The sequence below is a fragment of the Tupaia chinensis genome, unplaced genomic scaffold (genome assembly GCF_000334495.1).
Source record: "Tupaia chinensis unplaced genomic scaffold, TupChi_1.0 Scaffold000097_1, whole genome shotgun sequence".
Lineage (NCBI taxonomy): Eukaryota > Metazoa > Chordata > Mammalia > Scandentia > Tupaiidae > Tupaia > Tupaia belangeri.
In genome coordinates this window covers 4,682,207-4,689,678 of record NW_006159559.1, presented here as the reverse complement: position 1 = coordinate 4,689,678, position 7,472 = coordinate 4,682,207, and the positions used below count along the sequence as shown (strand labels likewise).

The 7,472-nt window shown below is 34.5% G+C and overlaps 1 long non-coding RNA gene across 1 annotated transcript in view; it reads right to left on the bottom strand.

The window, feature by feature from the left end:
* Nucleotides 1–2,004: 2,004 nt before the first annotated feature.
* LOC102480066 (uncharacterized) overlaps nt 2,005–7,472 on the bottom strand; it is an 11,429-nt gene continuing 5,961 nt past the window's right edge. The window contains exon 2 of the long non-coding RNA XR_333804.1: nt 2,005–2,123. This is a non-coding gene — a long non-coding RNA (uncharacterized LOC102480066). The remainder of the gene's footprint in view (nt 2,124–7,472) is intronic.

The following is a 7,472-nucleotide window of genomic DNA, read 5'->3' as shown; positions in this document are numbered from 1 at the left end:
TGTAGTCCAATATATCTTCCATTGGCCCTTTCATAATATATTTTCAGGCTGTGTTATATGGTACATACATCCTTAGAATCATTAACTCTGCTGCATGGCCCCTTTGCTGATGGCTCTCTTTTTCTAATAGTGCTTTATGCCCTTAACATGGCTGTGTCTGCATTGGGATACCCACACCAGGTATCTTTCAGTTAGTATTTATATATTTTTCCCATTATTTTATTTAATGTCATTCTATGTCCTTATATTTAAATTGTTTCTATCATGAATATCATATAATTATTATTTTTGTTTTCTACTTTTAGAGCACTCAGTTAATTTTTGTTTGTTATTGGTGACATAGTCAATGCTTGTAATATTACTGTTTGTGTTTTATTTTTTAAATTGTTTTCAAACAAAAGAGATTTAATACACATTGAAATTCTGATCATTATAAATGAGAATATTTATGAAATATCCATCTCTTTATACATTCAGCTTCCACATTTTTGTATTTTAACTTATCTTTTTCTTTGTACTTCTTTATTACTTTTCAGTCACCTTTGCTAGCAGCTACATAAAAAATGTGACCAACTCCCTCTACTTCTAACAGTATTGAAATGTTACTCCTACATATAAGCTAGGATGGTTACCATGAACATTTTCAAAATATACCCTTTAACTTTACACCAACATCAATGTGTTATCTGTAGCTTCCTTTACTGTCAACCCCCAACTATGCCATTAGCCATCCATCCTTATGGTTAGAGATGCAATACTCTACTTTCTGGTTTACTGTCAATTTTTGGACATGTGTGTGTTGGCACGAAGACAGTATATTGTGCATGTGTGTTTCTAGTCACCTTAGACTGTTCAAGTATATCCTTTAGCAATCTTCAAAGAGGGTGTGTAAGAAATGAACTCTGAATTCTTCAATATATAAAAAAAATCTGTGGCTTACATTTAAACTCAAATGCCAATTTTGCTGAATATAGGATTCTAGGTTTAAAGTCTTTTTCCTGCAGAACTCTCATAATACTACTCCATTGGTTTCTAGCATCCAGGTTGTCCAGTGATAAGTCTGTTGTCAATCTGATTCTTGTTCATTTGTAGGTTATGATACTCCTCTCTTCATAAGCTTTCAAAAATTTCACCAAGATGTGTGTAGGAGTAAGTCTCTCTACATCAATCTTACTGGATACTTGGTTAGCACTGAAAATATCAAGGTTTGAATATTTCTGTAGCTCTGTAAAGTTTTTAAATTATTTTCTTAATTATATCCTCTGCTCCATTCTTTTTTACCATCATTTTCTGGAACTCCTATTATACAAATGTTGTAACTTCTGGATCTATTATCTTTTTATCTGTTAATCTTTCACTTATTATCTGTTTGGTCAGATGTATCATATCCTTCAAGAATTCTTTAATTCAACCTTCTAGACTGTTCACTTTTTCCTCCAGTGGGTCCATTTTGCTTCTCAGATAATTTACTAAATTTTTCTTTTCCAAGACTTCTGGATGGTAATTTTTTGTATTTATAATTTCCTTTTGTATCTCTCTGATACTATTAATCACCCTTTTTCTAAAGTGTTCTTCTATGTCCTGTTTTAAACGTGCTTCTTTGGACATTAGCTCTTCTGTTTGCAGAGTTTTATGTTCCTTTTCCTCTGTTTTTCTTAAAAGATCAGCAACGTCCAACAAAATACTCAGATTTGTAAATACTTTTTATACTTATCAATGAAAACAGTCTCTGAGCCATTACTGTTGAGTTCCTCAACTTCATGTTTTGTATCTACCACAGCATGACACTGAGAAGCTGAGTCTTTCACCTCTGGCACTGAGGTCTCTTCTCCCCCTTTTTTTCCCCTCTAGTTCTGAGGTCTCTTCTCCTTCTTCTCCTTCCTCCTCCTCCAGTTCTGAGATCTCTTCTTTTTCTTTCTCTTCCTCCAGCCCTGAGGAAACTTCCTCCTTCCTCCATTTCCTCCATCTCTGAGGCTTCTTCCTCTAGCTTAGGGGTTGTGTGTGTTTTTTTTTTTTTTTTTTTTTCCCATCCTGAATACTCTTCTTTCTGGGTCTCTAAGTTCTACACTTCCCCTGGCTTTCTGTCTCTATCCAATAAGCAGACATTCCTTGTGGCAAAAAACCTAAAAAACAAAAGAAACAAACAAAAATGATAGGCTATGTGCTTTATTATTTTTACCTTTTCCCCCAACATTTATTAGCATGGAAGTTAAGTCGCTTAGGGATTTGTAAAAAGAAGGAAATAGGAAAATTCTTTCTGTAATCAGGTTCAGATGTCTGATGTATAAAAGCAGGAATAGCAGGGCCAGCAGATGGTGTAGCAGTTACATCTCTGGACTTCCACATGGCTGACCGCGGTTTGAGTCCCGGACCTGGTAGCTTGACACTCATGCTGGTTATGTGTGCATATGTGCCCAAGATCCCAGGAGGAGAATGGAGAACAAGGGATTGCTACATTGGCATCCCTGTCAAGCACACATTCCCTAAGGGAAAAACCTGTTTAAAAAAGAACAAGCAGGAATAGCACACCAGTGGGTGTCTTCATGATCAATACAATATGCAATATTGGAGGGTTCATCTCTGAGTCTTGTGGAGGTCATTACTACAAATCATCCCAGACTAGTCAACCAGGATTTTTGTATGTGTCTAGCAAAGATTATGATATGTCAGAGAATTTTCCAGCACTTCAACTCAAACACACCCCTGTCCATTTTAGCATAATCTCCTTTGTAAGAATTAGGACATGGATTTCTTGCAATGAAACATAATTGATATTGAACTCTACAGTTTAGTGGAGTTTCCAAATTCATTGTGTAGATTTCCAGCATTTTAAGGTATTAGAGATTTTTTTAAAAATCGAGACAAAAAGTATTTATTTAGTTACTTAAAAATTTTCCCAACACCTTGGCCGTGGCAATTGGAAGACTTGATCACTATAAACTGAGGACCAGCTCAAAATGACATCTCTGTTATACAAATGAGTGCTAGCGTTCAGCTATTGGCTCAGCTAGTCCAGTGATAAACATAAGGATGATTCATGCATGTACATAAACACACTGAAGAATTTCAGAAATACTTGGGAGACAAGAATCCTATGGGGAAAAAAAAAACTAACAATTGTGATCAAGCATTTCGAACTTGGCTCAGTTGCTATATTAATGTTCATGTAACAGGACTATATCATCTTAAAATAACTATTCTTAGGTTATGCAAAATAGTAATAAACACAAAACAATCTTCTAGGAATGTCTAAGAAGATACATAAGTTAGGGCTCAGTTTCAGGAAAGAGAAAATACTACAACTATGTTAAACATAAAAGAACTGAATATAGGAATTATATTTGGAAGAGCAGGCTCTATGTTAAAACTTCTGGTAAAAAACTGCCTGAACAGCACCTCTGAATGATCTCCCACACAAAGGCAGCTAACACTGGTGACATAACCAAAACTAGAGGGAATCAATTGGTCACCACTGGAAGTCTTCTGATTTTTTTTTTTTTTTTTTAGAGAGGTTTTTGCTATAGGGTGCATGTGCTGGCCAGAGAGACAGAGAGAGACATAGAGACAGAAAGTGAGAAAGCACCCCCAGAGGGGATGACCATCCTGAAATCACTTCTCCGTTCTCCTCTAGGGATTTTGGGCACACATGTGCACATTCATGGTGTGAGTTCTAAGCTGTCTGGTCCGGAACTTGAACTGTTGTTGACTACGTGGGAGTCCAGAGACATAACTATTAGGCCATCTGCTGATTCCTGAAAATTTTTTTCTTCATTGCCAGAGTGCTCACTAGAGAGAGAAAGAAACAGAGGGAGAAAGCACCTCCCAGAAGGGCATGGCCACTTCCCAATCCCTTCTCCATTTCTCCATCCTGTTGGGATTTTGAACATGCTCACACAGGTGCTTCTCTTATTTTGTGAGTGTCCATACCAGGATTCAAATTATGGCCAGCCATGTGGACTCCGTCTAGTTCCCTAAATCATCAGACTAAAGGTCAGGCCTGAGTCTTCTAAACTTTAAGAATACATTGTTGTAGCTGCAGTCCTGGAACCAGAAAATTGCAACTGCTGGAAAGCACTCATATAGGTGGACACCGAATTGTGGAATTTTGCTTCAAGAAATCCTAGTGTATTTATCTGTAAATATGTTTGCCTGTAATAGTAGCTGAAAATAAGATGGCCTCTTCCTTATTTCCACCTTCTAAATACCATGTGAGTACATCTAGTTGGTGTAACTCACATTCCACCATTTTTCCATGATGATAAATGGGACTCACATCCAGGTCACTAACTGCAAAGGAATTAGAGAAACATAATTTGTAGATTTCTAGCCTTTGCAGTACAAGAAGGTGTGCTTAAAGCAAGTTACAGTAGTTTGGGTATTAACTTACCATATCTGTCACAACAGGCTAAATAAGTCTTCAAGAAAACAACAAAAATCAGGTTGCTTTTTGCAAAACAAAATGCTAGTAAACAATAGAGATCTTGGTGGAATTTTGAAAGTTAAAAATAGTGACCCAAGAATTATATTTATCTAATTTCTTTCCTTTCTGAAAAGATGTTCTCAAAATATGCATGGACTCAGGAAAAGTCACACTAATGTACCCTTCTATTAAAAATATTTTTTAAAGATTATATTTGACCAAATAAAAGAAAAATAGAAATGAAAATCTCAAGAAAAGAAAAGTTTCAGTAGATAAGGATTTATAGGCTATTTTTTAACTAGTTGAGATCTTAGTTCCAGGCATCCTGTTGTCAAGTGAATTCTATAGCTCAGGGTAGAATTTGATTCTTTCTGTTTCCTTCAGCTATTATGTGTCTGCTTCTGCTCCCCTGATAGTAGTAAGAAAAATATTTCAAAATGTTTATCCCATAATAAAAATCAGGACAACTTAAAACCATAATGGCTATTTTCTTCTGCTCATTTTTGCTAACAATGACTACTCTATTTATAAAACTAGGAAGTTGGGATACTGAACTTTTGCTTTTTTTCACAAAAGTAAAACTGGACCAGAGTAGTCATTTATTAACGCCAAGGAATTTTAGTCATGTTTTTCTGTATCTTTAGGACTCTTTTTGAAAGGCCTGAGTCTTTGTGGTATATATTTTAAATTGTAAAAGATTAATAAAGCAGCCATGGTAGTGTTATCTGTCATTAAGTCTTTGTACATATTACCATCTCTATTGTCTCTGAATATTTTCATGAAAATTGGTGTCCACAGTATCATCATCAATATGCACAGTGAAGCAGCCAAAAATTGACTAATATAAAATAATACCTTTATGAGGGTAGTGGGTATAGGTGACATTTTCTATTTTTTCTTTACCAACCAAATTTTCTATCATGAGTTTATTTTTATAAATAATTTCTTAAATTAAAAAATTTAAAGCATACCATTTTACTATGATGCTAAATTTGTTTTTTCACTCTTTCTAAAAAACCATATGATTAAAAAAAAAACAAAAAACAAAAAACAAAAAACAAAAAACAAAACCATATGATTATTGACATACATTAAGAATGGTTATAGGGCATAGTTAGTGGTACAGCAACAAAATACAAAATTTTATGTGGCTGACTCGTGCAAAGGTCTGGATTCATGTCTGGAGACCATCTTGAGTACACCAGGCATGTGTGTGCCCATGACCAGGCCTGACTAAGTCTGGGAGTGGATTATGGCATTAAGACCCTGTTGAAGATGCTGGCTCTCTCTCTTTGTCTCTCTTGTTCATGGAAGAAATAAATACAAAAACTTAAAAATAATGATTATGAATATTGGGATCATGGGCAATGTGTGCTTTTCCATATTTTAGATCTAAAAAAAAAAATGCATTGGGACCAGCAGATGGCATAATAGTTACATTGTTTGACTCTCACATAGTCAACCATGGTTCGAGTCCTGGATCTGGTGGCTTAAAACTTACATCAGGTTCATGTGTGTGTGTACTAAAGTCCCAAGAGGAGAATGGAGGAAAAGGGATTCCAATATGGCCATCCCCTAAGGGGGGGTTCACTTTCTGTCTCTCTGTCTCTCCAGTGAGCACACACACCCTATAGCAAAAACCTCTCTAAAAATAATAAATAATGTATTAAATTTAATAAAATTTAAAAATGCATTAGTGTTTTAATCCTAACAATGTCTTTGAAGGCAAATCATACTATTTTGTAAACAACTTTCACGAAGTTTTGGTCCAAAGCAACAGTGGATGCCCCCAAATTTTAGAATTGTGTTTTCTTTTTTTCCCTTATTCCTGAACTAGGGAATAGACATCTGATTTTAAGCTTTCAGGTCTCCCCCTTTGTCATTTAATAGAAGAGTAACATTACTGGAAAAGAATGTACAAATACTGTTTGTACGATACTTTTTCTTTTTTTCTTCTTTTGCTTGTGATAAAACAGCCTGGTGATACAATTTTAAAATTTATGTTCAGTCAACTGGACATAATTTTAATGTATTTTAATTTGAATCAGAATGACATATCCATGGTTCCCGTAGAAGAATAATAAATTCAGGTCTTTGGAGCATGTTTTTATTGCTAAAATTTTAATGCAAAATAAAAGCCAAATTGAAAATTGTGTGGACTTATTAAATTCAATGAATACTCACACACATATACACATTAGTAATCTTATATATAAATATTTAATATTAAGCGTGTTATATTACTAAAAGGAGCATTAGCACTCTATACGCATACACATAAAAACATCTTTAAAATCAAGTAGTCATAAAATGATTTCATAAATGTTTGTGTAAAGTTGGGTACATAGTCTTCTACTTTATCATTTACTTTTGTCACTTTTTAATTTTTTATGAAGATATACCAAAATTGGACTGAAGCTGGTAAAAAATACAACCAGACAGATTTTCTTCCTGTTAATTGTTCAGCTTTATCCACTTCTAGTACCCTCCTTGGGGGTTCCTTCTCTATATCTAACTAACTATATACACACTCTCTCTTCACACACACACACACACACACACACACACACACACACTCCTTCAAAAGCTGCCTTTTACCATCTGTAATAAAAATTATCTGGTAACTTAATTCTCACTAAATTATAAATCATTTAAACAGATCAAATATAGAATGATTAACAAACTTGAAGTTTAAAAGAGGTGTTTATAGAGTACAGTGAAAAATGACAGTATAAACAATAAAGGAGTACAGTCAAGAGATCTAAGTTTATAGTGTTTTTTTTTTTTTTTAAATTTGTTGACTGTCTACTCAAGCTCTAAGCTTTAGATCCCTCTTTCATCACCTGAAGATAATGCTATTGTGAATAGGGATAATCAAGCAGACTTTTCACATGATTGCCATATAGTAGGCACTTGATATGTTTTCCTACATGCATTCTTGAGTCACTGAACTCCCAGAAAGAGAGTTCTGAGGATAACATTTAAGATATTACTTGTAACTTTTAATCTGGTAAGAAGCATCAACTAAAGGCATTGGTAATGAAGCAATCTT